This window comes from Myotis brandtii, unplaced genomic scaffold (genome assembly GCF_000412655.1).
Source record: "Myotis brandtii unplaced genomic scaffold, ASM41265v1 scaffold59, whole genome shotgun sequence".
NCBI lineage: Eukaryota > Metazoa > Chordata > Mammalia > Chiroptera > Vespertilionidae > Myotis > Myotis brandtii.
This window is the reverse complement of record NW_005370223.1, coordinates 3,280,261-3,293,071: the sequence shown is the minus strand read 5'-3', so window position 1 is coordinate 3,293,071 and position 12,811 is coordinate 3,280,261. Positions and strand designations below refer to the sequence as shown.

The 12,811-nt window shown below is 42.8% G+C and overlaps 1 long non-coding RNA gene across 1 annotated transcript in view; it reads left to right on the top strand.

The window, feature by feature from the left end:
• LOC106728327 overlaps window positions 1-12,278 on the top strand; it is a 26,614-nt gene extending 14,336 nt beyond the window's left edge. Inside the window, exon 3 of the long non-coding RNA XR_001364627.1 lies at window positions 11,060-12,278. This is a non-coding gene — a long non-coding RNA (uncharacterized LOC106728327). The remainder of the gene's footprint in view (window positions 1-11,059) is intronic.
• The last annotated feature ends 533 nt before the right edge of the window (window positions 12,279-12,811 follow it).

Below are 12,811 nucleotides of genomic sequence, written 5' to 3'. Positions count from 1 at the left end.
CAATTAGCATCTTTGTCTTTTATTAGTGTAGATAATGTTTAGGCTGCGGGAATGGCACTGGATGTTAGACCAGCGGGGTCAGACCAGGCCTGGGTTCAGCCACCTCGGTACCTGAGTTCTGGCTGGGAAAGAATTCAGAGCCAAGACTCGAACTGTAAGAGAACATTTATGTGTAAAATCACAGAGGTAGGAGTAACTATAAACCTGAACAGAACACATATGTGGAGGATGATTTGAAGACGGTGAAAAGTAAACTGCGGAAGATTGAGGGAGAAAACCAGAATTCAAAATACCCCTGAATCTTACGGGTGGGGAGTCCACCATATGCTTCCCCTTCGGCATCCATGACTGGAACTCAGAGCACCCGTAACCCAAAAGGAAGCCCCGCTGAGCAGCCAGAGTTCCAGCTCCACTTCCGGCTTCAGAAAGATGGTGATGGCGATTTTCAGCAAATATGGGTTTAGGGGGGAAGCGGCAGCTAGGGGAGGGGCTCTTGCGAGAACCCCCTGGGAAGAACTCGCTCTCACGATGAAGCTCTAGGGTTGTTATATGCCCCGCCCTCCCAGCCGCTCGCCCATGCGCCCTGGGGGGAGCCCACCTGGTGGAAGACCCGTTGAAGGCGCGTGGACTGTGCCTGGTCTCCCGCTCTCCTGCCCTACCTTCTGCCCGCTCTCAGCACTGTTTCAGGCCCTGCTCGTCCTTCCAGGCCCATCTCTTCCAGAAAGCCTGGAGGACTGGCCTCCCGCCATGGCTGCGACTGGCCTGCCACCGTGACAGCAGAAAAGGAACTTCTCCAGCCAGGAAGTCACAGCTTGGTGACCTAAGACTGTCTGCCTTTAGATGGTCAGCTACCTGGGGTCAAAAATCGATGCAAACTCACATCTGTGTCCAAGGCTCCTGGCACATGGAATTGGCTATTAAGTCATCTACCAGGTCATAAGGACACTCACGCAGCTCCTGGAAAAGCCCAGGTGGGGACACACCTAGGCCTCCCTCAATGGACTGCTGGCACCAGCTCGCCAGCCTGGTGGCTGCACCTCCTTGGAAGCAGGTCTTGCAGCGCCAGGCAGTTCTGATGACTGCAGTCTCGAGTGAAGCCTCCTGAGACATCCTGGCCAGAGTCACCTAGCTCAGTCGTTCCTGAACTCATGACCTACAGTGAACAGTGAGTTTGATAAATGTTCATTATTGTCTAATTTTGAAGGTTTTTTTGAAATACAATTCATACACATAAATGTCACCATTTTAGAGCGTACAGTTCAATGTTTTTTAGCACATTCATTGTTATGCAACCATTGACAAAGTGTCATTCCAGAATATTTCCATCGCCTCAAAATGATATCCCATCCCTCGTAGCAGTCACTCGTAGTTCTCCCTACTGCCCGTCACCTAACAACTGTTCATTTTACTCTCTGACTCTAAGGACTTGCCTATTGTGGGCATTTGCTATAAATGAAAACATACAATATGTGGTTTTTTAAAAATAGATTTTTATTGATTTCAGAGAGAGGAAATGAACAATCACCAATACTCTTGCAGCAAATGTTAAAACAGAAAGTCTTAGCAAAGAAATAAAAGACATAAAGAAGAACCAAATAGAAATAAAAATGTAATGGCAAGTAAAAATATCTGCTATCTGATCTTGAATATAAGGTCAATGGAAATTATCAAATCTGTGCAATAAATATATAACATTTTTTAAATGATCAGGGTCTCAAAGATCTGTGGGGACATTAACAAAGGTCTAACATTCATGCCATGCAAGTCCCATAAGGAAAAGAGAAAGAGCACAGTGCTGAAAAAGATGTAAAAAAAAAAAAAAAAAAAAAAAAAAAAAAAAAAAAAGAAAGAAAGACTGAAAACTTCCTAAATTAGGTAAAAAACATAAACTTAGAAATTCAAGTAACCAAGCAAATCCTAAAGAAATCCACATCCAAACACTTTGTATTTAAACTACTAAAAACTAAAATATCTTGAAAACAGCCAGAGAAAAATGATGTATTACTTTAACAAAAACAACTTGAATGACTGCAGATGTCTCATAAGAAACCATAGAGGCCAAAAGGAATTCTCACATCTTTTAAATGCTAAAAAAAGTGTCAACTCTGAATTCTGTATTCAGCAAAAATATTCTTCAGAAATGTGGGCAAAATAAAGGCATTCATAGATGAAGGAAAGCTAAACATTCATTGCCAGCAGATATGCTCTAAAACAATTGTTAAAGAAAGCTCTTGGACAGAAGAGTCATGATACCAGAAAGAAAACTGAATATCAAGAATGAAGGAAGATTAGAAATGACAAACACCTACATAAATATAAAATACTAATCTCCTCTTGTGATTTTTAAAATGTACTTGGCAGCTGAAAGGGAAAATTCGAATATTTTCTGATAGAGTTTTCAATATATGTAGATGTAATACATAAAGCAATTCTAACAAAATGGGGGAAGGTATTAAGGTTTCTGCATTCCAAATGAAATGGCAAAATATCAGTTCTAAGCAGACTATTAAATGTGTTATTTGCAATATCGACAGTAACAATTAAAACAGCCATATGAAGAGATAGAATAAAAATCAAATAAATTAATTAAAATGGAATGCTAAAAAATGGTTCCAATGAGGAGAAACAGACAGACAAACAAAAACAGACTGGCAAACTGAATTCAGCAGCGTATTAAAAGGATTATACACTATGATCAAGTGGCATGCAAGGATGGTTAAACATATGAAAATCAGTCAATGATCATACACCACATTAATAAAATGAAGGAAAAAACTGTGATCATCTCAGTTGATGTAGAGAAAAACATTTGACAAAATTCACCATCCTTTCATGATGAAAAACACTTAACTAAGTAGAAGTAGAAGGAAAATGCCTCAACATAATAAAAGCCATATATGAAAAACCCACAGGAAATGGTGAAGGAATGAAAGCTTTTCTTCTATGATAAGGAACAAAGCAGAGATGCCTGCTCTGGCCACTTCTATTCAAATAGTACTAGAAGCTATAGCCAGAGCAATTGGGTAATAAAGAGAAATAAAAGCCATGCAAATTGGAAAGGGAAAAGTAAAATAATCTGTTTGTAGATGGCATGATCTTATACATAGAAAACCCTAAAGATTCTACACAAAAATTTGTTAGGACTAATCAATAAATTCAGCAAAGTAGCAGGATATAAAGTCAACACACAAAAATTAGTTGCATCTCTATACACTAACAATGAATAACATGAAAAGGAAATTAACAAATCAATTTCATTTACAATAGCATCAACACTAATAAAATACTTAGGAATTAACTTAACCAAGGAGGTGAAATACTTGTAAATGAAAACTACACTTCCTGATTTCAAAACGTACTACAAAGCTACAGTTACTGGCACAAAAAACAGATATAAAGGCCAATGAAATACAATAGAGAGCTCAGAAATAAACCCTCACATTTATGGTCAAATGATTTTTGACAGGGGTGCCAAGAATCTTCAATGGGAAAAGGACTCTTCAACAAATGATGATGGGAAAACTGGATGTCCACATACAAAAGAATGAAGTTGGACCCTTATCTAACACTATATACAAAAATTAACTCCAAATGAATCAAAGACCTAAATGTAAGAACTAACACTATAAAAGTCTTAGAAATAAACATAGCACAAAGAGTTCATGACACTGAATTTGGCAATGATTTCTTGGCTATGACTCCAAAGGCAGAGGCAACAACAACAAAAAATAGACAAATTGGACTTCATGAAAAAAAATGTTTTAATTGTTCATCAAAGACACTATCAACAGAAAAAAAGGCAACCCATGGAATGGGAGAAAATATTTGCAGATCATATATCTGGTAAGCAATTTATATCCAGAATATATGGAGATCTCCTAAAACTTAGCAACAAAAAAACAAACAAGCTGATTCAGAAATGGGGAAATGATTCGAATAGACATTTCTCTAAGTTAATCAATAAAAAAATATATTAAAAAAAAAAACAAAAACAAAAAAAAAACAAAACAAAAAACAAAAAAAACATTAATCAATAAAAAAATATATTAAAAAAAAAAACAAAAACAAAAAAAAAACAAAACAAAAAACAAAAAAAACAAAAACAAAACTATAATAAAATACCACCTCACACCCACTAGGATAGATACTATCCTATATAATAAAACCCTAATATGCAAATCGACCAAACAGCAGGACCGGTCGCCGCTATGATGCGCAATGACCACTAGGGGGTAGACGCTCAACGCAGGAGCTGCCCCCTGGTGGTCAGTGCACTCCCACAGGGAAAGCTATGCTCAGCCAGAAGCTGGGCTCATGGCTGGTGAGCGCAACGGCAGCGGTGGCGGGAGCTTCTCCTGCCTTTGCAGCAGTGCTAAGGACCCCTCAGGGGATGTCCAACTGCTGGCTTAGGCCCACTGCAGGCCCACTAAGCCTGCAGTTGGACATCCCCTGAGGGGTCCCAGACTGCAAGAGGGCACAGGCGGCCCCTGACCCCAGTGTAAGAAAGTCATGAACTGGGCCTCTAGTTATAAAATAAAACAGGAAATAACAAGTGTTGGTGAGGCTGAGAAATTTGGTCCTTTGTGCACTGTGGGTGGGATTAAAAGGTATAGCTGCTATGGAAAACAGTATGGCAGGTCCTCAAAAATTAACAATAGAATTACCGTATAATCCAGAAATTCCACTTCTAAGTATATACCTCAAAGAAATAGAAACAGGTCTTGAAGAGATATTTGTACCTATGTTCCTAGCAGCACTATTCACAAGAACTAAAACATGGAAGTAACCCAAGTGTCCATTGATGAATAAATGGGTAAACAGAATGTGGTGTATTAGTATACAAACAATGGAATACTATTCAGTCTAAAAAGGAAGGAACTTCTGGCACATGTTACCATGTGGATGAACCTGGAGAATATTATGCTAAGAGAAATAAGTCAATCAAAAAAGACAAAAACTATGATTCCACTTATATGAGGTCTAATTCATAGAGACAGAAAGTAGAAGTGTGGTTGCCAAGGTCTGAGGGAAGAGGAAGGAATGGAGAGTTACCATTTAATGGGTATAGAGTTTCAGTTTTATAAGATGAAAAGAGTTCGGAGATGAATGGTGATAATAGTAGCACAATATTATGAACTTATTAATACCACTGAACTGAACATGTAAAATAGATAAGATGGTACATTTTAAGTTATGTATATTTTATCACAATTATAAAATTGGACAGATGAGAAAAACAGAAGGAATAAACAGAAAACCAATAAAAAATGGTAAACCTAAATCTAAACATTTTAGTAAGTACATTAATGAAATTGTATAAACACACAAATTAAAAGGCAAAGAAATAAGCATTTCACAAAATACAATATCCATCATCCCAAATACACAAACTAGGAACAGAAAGGAACTTCCTCAACTGATAAAGGGCACTACAAAAAAACCTTGATTAAACTTAATTTATTATACTTAATGGCATAAGATGGAATTCTTTCCCTCTAACTGTGGAAACAAGGTAAGGTTTTCACTTTCACACTTCCTTTTCAACATAGTACTGGAAATCGGAGGCAGCACAATAAGATGAGAGAGGGGCGGGGGGTGGGGGGAGATAAAAGGCACACAGGTTGGCAATGAAGAAATAAAGCACTCACCCTTCAAAGATGGCATAATTTTCTACCTGCAAGTCACATATCAGACAAAGGTCTTGTATTCAGAATATATCAGGAATTCTCAAAACTCAACAAGGAAATGAACAGTCCAGATTTAAAATGGGTAAAACACATGTACAGACATTTTACCAAAGTGGATATAGGTACAGAAAATAAGCAGATAGAAAGATGTGGAACATGGCTAGTCATTATGAAAATGCAAATTATAAACCCACCATACCACTACCCACCTGTTAGGATGTTTTTAAATACATATACTGACAGCACCGGTTGCGGATGAGGATATGGAGCAACTAAAACATCTCTTGCTGGAAGGAGTGCAACATGGGGCAGCACCACTGAAAAAGTCACCGTTTTTCATTTAGTGAAACACATATTTATGACCCAATAATCCCACACCTGCATATCTACCCTAGAGAAATGAAAATGTATGTCCACACAAAAACCCGTACGTGAATATTGCTAACAGGTCTATTTAAAATGGTCCCAACCTGGAAACAAGCCAAATGTCCTTCAGTGGGTGAATGAGGGGTGGGGGTGGGATCTGGATTGCCTCTATCCATGGGCTAGTGAAACAGGAATTTTGGGGGGTGAAAAAGACAGGTCTTAGGAAATCTTAGAAATTAAGAGGACCACAGAAGAAGCACAGGGCTGCAGAGCAGCAGAAGGTATATTTCCATAGAATAGGGGAGCTGAAAAGCTGCAACAGGTACATTTCCATAGAATGAGAGAGCTGGGAACAGCAAAAGGTCTATATTTACAAAATAAAGAGAAGGAAGCCCTTCATCCAGAAGGAGAAAAGGAACGCCCAAAGGGAATAGGAAAACAATAAGGAAGGAGTGGGGGAGAGCCTCACATGTCCCAGTGAGGTTCGACCTTTGAGCCCAGGAGTTACTATAGTAACCAGTCTAAGGGAATAGTGACCAATCAGAGGGGATATCAAGGCACCAAGATCTGCAGCCTTTATAAGCCATAGGGAAAAGGAACTCAGTGGGACCCTTTCCCCCTCCCCAAGTGGGAGTCTGTACTTGTCCTTTAATAAATTTCCACCTTTGCTACACCATCTTCTGTCCGTGGATTCATTCTTTGACTCCAGCGGACAAAGAATCTGGGTTCCAGTCCAAAAATTCCGTTTTACTAGTACTCAGAAATAACAAGGAATGGACTTCTGATCCATGCAACAGTTTGGATGAATTCCAAAGATACGTTCAGTGGGGCAGTGGGGTAGGGGATGGGAGGAGGGGTGGGGAAGTAGCCACAAAAGGTTACATACCACACAATTCCATTATTACAACATTCTTAAAGAGACAAAATTATTAGGATAGAGAATAGATGAGTCATTGCCAAGGGTTAAAGGTAGTAGGCAGCAGTGACATTAAAGGGACAGCATAGACAGTTTTGGGGGAGAATGGAATTGTTTGGTATCCTGATTATAGTGGCATTATATACATCTAGACACATATTACAATTTATAAAGCTTTGCAAAAGGTCTCAAAAAGGGTCCGTTTTATTGTATAATAATTTTAATAATAAGAAATGTAAAGTATGCAATAAAGTCTTCTCCCACCCCCACCCCATTTACCTAATTCCTACCCACCCGCCTCTTCCAGAGATACCCAGCCACTAGTTGCTCATGCGCCCTTCCAGAGCTCCTTTATGTATATACAGGCAAGTAAGAATGTTGTTTTTGTTTTCCTCTGCTTTCTTCCAAGAGCAACACAGTTTACGTGGTATTTATTTTTCTTAATAGCAGATCCTGGGGCTCTGTTAGGTAGAGGGCTATTCTTTGGCTCCTAAATTCTGGGAGAAGGCTTAGCTGCAGCCTGGGGTTTGGTTTAGCTGATAGTTTTCACATATTGTATACAAAATCCTTGGGCAAGAAAGATTTGTTCTCCAGGACTGACAGCACCCAAGGGGCAGGGAGGGCCCATTTACTGAAGTGCTCAGCCAGGTACGTGGCCCACACAGTCCTTCCACATAATCAGGCTGCAGCTGCCAAGGGCAAGTTACTGCCAGGAATAAATGCGCAGGTTCTAACTGCTATTGTCTCAGACGCCTGGCTTATCTGGTAAATATTTGTAGAATAAATGGCTTCATTTTACTGTGGTTGGAAAGGAACTCAGGCACCACTATCCAATTCCTGGGCGCTGGCCGTCCATTCTGTAAAGTCACCGGATGCCAGAGGCTGGTGCCTGGACCACTGGCTTAGACAAAGCGACCCTTCCCGTGGCCAAGACACCTTGGCTCCCCAACACCCACCCACAGTCAGTCAGACCAGACAATCCCATCCCCGCAACATGCTTCACCCAGGATGTTTCTTTTTTTGTGTGAATCCTCACAAGAGGATATTTTTTCCCCAGTGATTTTAGAGAGAGTGGAAGGGAGTGATCGAGGGAGGAGAGAGAGAGAGAGAGAGAGAGAGAGAGAGAACATTGATGTGAGAGAGACACTTCAATTGATTGCCTCCCACATGCGCCCTGACCTGCCAGGCAATCAAACCAAACCTGTAACCCAGGTACATGCCCCTGACCAGGAGTCAAACCCATGACCCTTCACTGCTCAGGCCGACAGTCTAACCACGGTACATGCCCCTGACCAGGAATCAAACCCATGACCCTTTCAGTGCTCAGGCCAACAGTCTAACCACTTAGCTACACCATCCAGAGCCCTGAATGCCTTTTTACTGCAGTATCTAATCTTCACTGATCCTCAACCTTCTGCTCTAAGACTTGTAAAATGTTCCCTTCATCACACTCCCCAGAAAGTCCCCCATGTATTTACTTGAAAAACATTGTACAAATGTTTGGTTAACACGAACTCCATCAAGACTAGACGTGATTGCTACGGTCAGCACGCCACTCCAATGTGGGAGGAGGGTCTAAATTCTTGACTCTAGATTCTAGGCTGATTATTTCATTTTAGATCTAGAGAAACAGAGGCGTGTACCCCCCCTCCCCCATAATTAGTAATACGTAGAGAGAGAAGGCAGTGCAGTATAGTGAGAAGATGGGAAGAGTAAAAGTTTTAGGCTCAGCTATTCAAGATCTGGGATCAAATTCTAGTTCTCCTTTCTAGCCGTGTGACTTGGGCGAGCCCCTTAGGTTTTCTGAATTTCCGTTTCCTCATCCTTAAAAGCCTAGAGGCAATTGTAAGCATGAGGAACGAGGTATATAAAGCACATGGCATGGTGCATGGCACTTTGTTGCTATTTAAAAAAAATGAGAGAAGATTTGTGGGGGGGTTTTATGTCTTTGGACAGAGAAATTTCTCCTGACCTTTTCCAGGTGATGCAGTGGCCATGCACGCCAGACTGCCTGGCTCAGCCCTGGCTGCAGGTGTAACTTCGGGCGAGCTGCTTAATCTCTCTGAGCCTCAGCTTTCTTCTCTGTGAAAACGGGCAGGAAAATAGAACCAGCCTTATACAGAGTTGTGACAGTTCAATAAGACCACGAAGAGTAGTGCCCGGCCTATACATAATGTTCAATAGATATTATCAGAAATGCAAGAGAATAAGGCAGACCTCCTGTCGATGTCACGTCTGCCGACACCCCAGGGACCACAACAAGTCGTACAGAAAGCCTCTCTGCCCACCGTGGGAGGAAGTGCACCGCACATAGAAAGGGAGCAGATATACAACCCTATGACGGGGGAGTGAAGATTGGGAGCTGTATCCAGTTTACCACAGGTACCTGGGACTTTGACCCTGGCTGGGGCAGAGGAGCTGTTAATGGCACTGATCTGGTTCAGGCATATGACCTTATAAACAGAAATAATAAAGTAATCATACCACCTGCCATTTATGGAGCACCAACTATGAGGGGAGAGGCTGTTCTTAGAAAATACTGAAGTATGAGCTGGGCAGACAACTCAATGAATTGCCTTCCCCTCACTCCTGACTCTGTCTAGGTACTTCCCCCTCATTTGTACTGAAGTTCATGGTGTGGACTATCCCATTTCAGGGAAGTTCATAATAACGATGAATGATGGCAACAACAATGATGAAGTTAATAGCAATGCTTATTATTGGTTCCTCTCTATGTGTCAGTCACTTCGTGTGCATTATCTCATTTAATCCTCAGAAGAACCCTATGGTGTGGATGTTCTTTTTCTCAAATGGTAGATGAGGAGGCCAAGGCTTTGAGACTTTATAACGCCACACAGCTGGTAGGAAGCAGAGCTGGAATTTGAACTGTTTGAGTCTAAAACCTCTGTTCTTGTCATTTCCCTACTCTACCCCTTCCCTGGGCACCACACACAGTCTCAGTGCTTCTGTGCCCCAGGCCTGGAAGGGAGCAGACGTGCTAGACCCTCCACCCCCCTGGGAACGTGCGTAAACAGTAGCCAGCATCGTGGTGCCTATGTTCACAGAACATTTTATTTCTCAATTCACGAAGCGTGTTTGAGCTAAGAGTTGAATAAAAAGCATCAGGGAGATGTGTGTCCAGGAGCTGAAGTCTGTCTTGTCTCATGGGAATGGCTGAAGGGCTGGGGAGCAGGGTGCCCTGGCTGAGGGGATGTGTGGGCCACCGCAGCTGATGGCTGGGGCACTGGGTTCCAGAACATGGAGGCTGCCCAGAAGAGCCCTCTGTGTTCGTTTCCCAGGGCTGCCTGGACAAAGTAGTAGAAACTGGGTTTAAAACATCAGAAATGTACTCCCTCACAGCTCTGGAGCGAGAAGTCTGAAATGAAGGTGTCGGTGGGAACAGGGTGTCTCTGAGGCGGGGTCGCTTCTGGCAGCAGCTGGCCAGCTGGCATTCCTCGGCTGGCAGCTGGATCACTCTCATCCCTGCTCTGTCTTCACGGGGCCTCTCACCGCGTTGGTGTCTGTGCCCGAATTTCCCTCCGTTTATGAGGACACAGGTCACCTTGGATTAAGGCAGTGGTTCTCAACCTTCTGGCCCTTTAAATACAGTTCCTCATGTTGTGACCCAACCATAAAATTATTTTCGTTGCTACTTCATAACTGTAATGTTGCTACTGTTATGAATCATATTGTAAATATCTGATATGCAGGATGGTCTTAGGCGACCCCTGTGAAAGGGTCGTTCAACCGCCAAAGGGGTCGCGACCCACAGGTTGAGAACCGCTGGATTAAGGGCCTACCCTCACTCAATGTCACCTCCTCTTAACTTGATGACATCAGCAAAGACCCTGTTTCCAAAGAAGGTCACATTCACAGGTGCTGGGGGTTAGGACTTAACATTTCTTTCTGGGAGACACAATTCAACCACAGCACCCTCCGCGGCCTAGGCCTTGGGTGGGGAAGCAGTGGCTCCCGGTGACTACTGCTGGGAGGCCTCAGTGCAGCTGAGCCGGGGTTCTGCCAGCTGGCCCTTGGACGGAGTAAAAGGCAGAATCCAGAGAGGTCACTACACAGTTCCGTTCCCGTGCAGGTGTGGGACCATCCCTTGCTCTTTGACTGAAGACCTGCCAGGCCCTGCAAACATCTGGGAAGGGTTCTGTTGAGGAGGGCTGAGCGTTTGAAGAAAATACCAGCGCAACATTCCTGAGGCGCTGCCTCCCACGGCACTTGTGTTCTGCTGGCCTCGAACGATCGTGGGCTTTTGAGGGAAAGCCTGGCTCTGTCACTCACCAGCTGTTTAACCTTTGGAGGATTATTTCACCTTGTGGAGCCTTGCTTTTCCCCAGCTGTCAAAATGAGACCGTCAGTACTTACTTGGAGTTGTGAGACAGGAAAGTGTTCATAGTAAGTGTTCAGCGTTCTATTTATTTCCTTTCTCTCCCCTGCCCTTAGCAGGTGGGATCAGAAGGATGGGTATACCAGTTACCACTTTACTACTCCAATCCAATGAAGGAGTATTGAGCACCTACTATATATCTTCTTTTGTGCTGACCCTGGGGATACAGCAAATCCTATCAATTCTTGTTCTGTAGGAACACACAACCTAGTAAAAAAATATAGTATTAGATGCCTACTCTCTGCAGGTCCTTCACATATATGACACCCCTCATTTTATAACGTTCTATGTGGCCTTAGTGTCCCCATTCTGCAGACGAAGGAACCGAGGCTCATATAGAAAGAAAACAACCAAAGATCACGCATCTGGGAATTGAACTGGCCTGACTGAACCCCGAGACCTTGTCTCCTGATGGATACCACTTAAATGGAAAAACGGTGACCCTAAGGGAACAGGATTCGTTTTTACCTGGATCGAAAGCCTTGCCCACAGGAGAGCTGGTCTCAAGAACAAGGGGGCAGTGCTAGCATTTCTGGATTCTGTGTGGCATCAAGACCACCCGGAAGGATGACGCACATGTGAGTTCACATTCTGGCATGTCTTCTGGGTTTTGTTCCTCCTGCTGCCGTACGTGACATGTGCTGGGTGAGTAGCTATGAGATGGTCAACGTTGGAGCTGCCAGTTCTTATTAAGAGACCCTGGTTCTTGGCTTTAACACTTTAAAGCCAGTTGAAGACACACACACACACACACACACACACACACACTGCAGCCCAGGAGGCCTGTGGACTCAGAAACTGTTTTAATAGGCTTCCCTAGTTCTTAAAAGAATGAAAGTTCCTGGTCCACTCATCTGAGAGTTGTGGACGAGAGGGGCCACATGCTGACCTGACAAGCTCAGGGGAGGCCTGCATGGCAGCCTTGCAAACTCAGAGACCTAAAATAACCACAAAGGATGGTCTGAAATTAAACTTTAAAAGCAGTTATGGTAGGCAGCTACGTCCTAGGCCGGTATCTTCACTGACAAGGTCAACCTTTACCTTAACTGAGCCTATCTGTCTTTTTGCATCTATGATAACATACCCTTGAAGTGTCTGGGTAACTTGTAACTTCCCTTTATCTGGACCCCCTTGGGGCACAACCAAATGTGCTGGGCGCCAGGACAGATACCACAAATTCCTTCATTATCATGTTAATTGTTCCTGCACCCACCTAAGTATGTGTCCATCATTTTACTTTTTATCCAATCCCAGGGGTTTCCCCTGCTTTGCTTTATCCCTCCTCCTTAATCTATCACCAGTGAATTTCATGTAACCCACCTATGTCCCTCCTTTGATTGCAATGTATAAATACAAATGTAACCCCGCCATTCTCCGGAGCATTATCTCAATTCCTTGAGGTTCTGTTTCCCGGCATATGTCAACAGTTTGGCTCAAATAAACTCA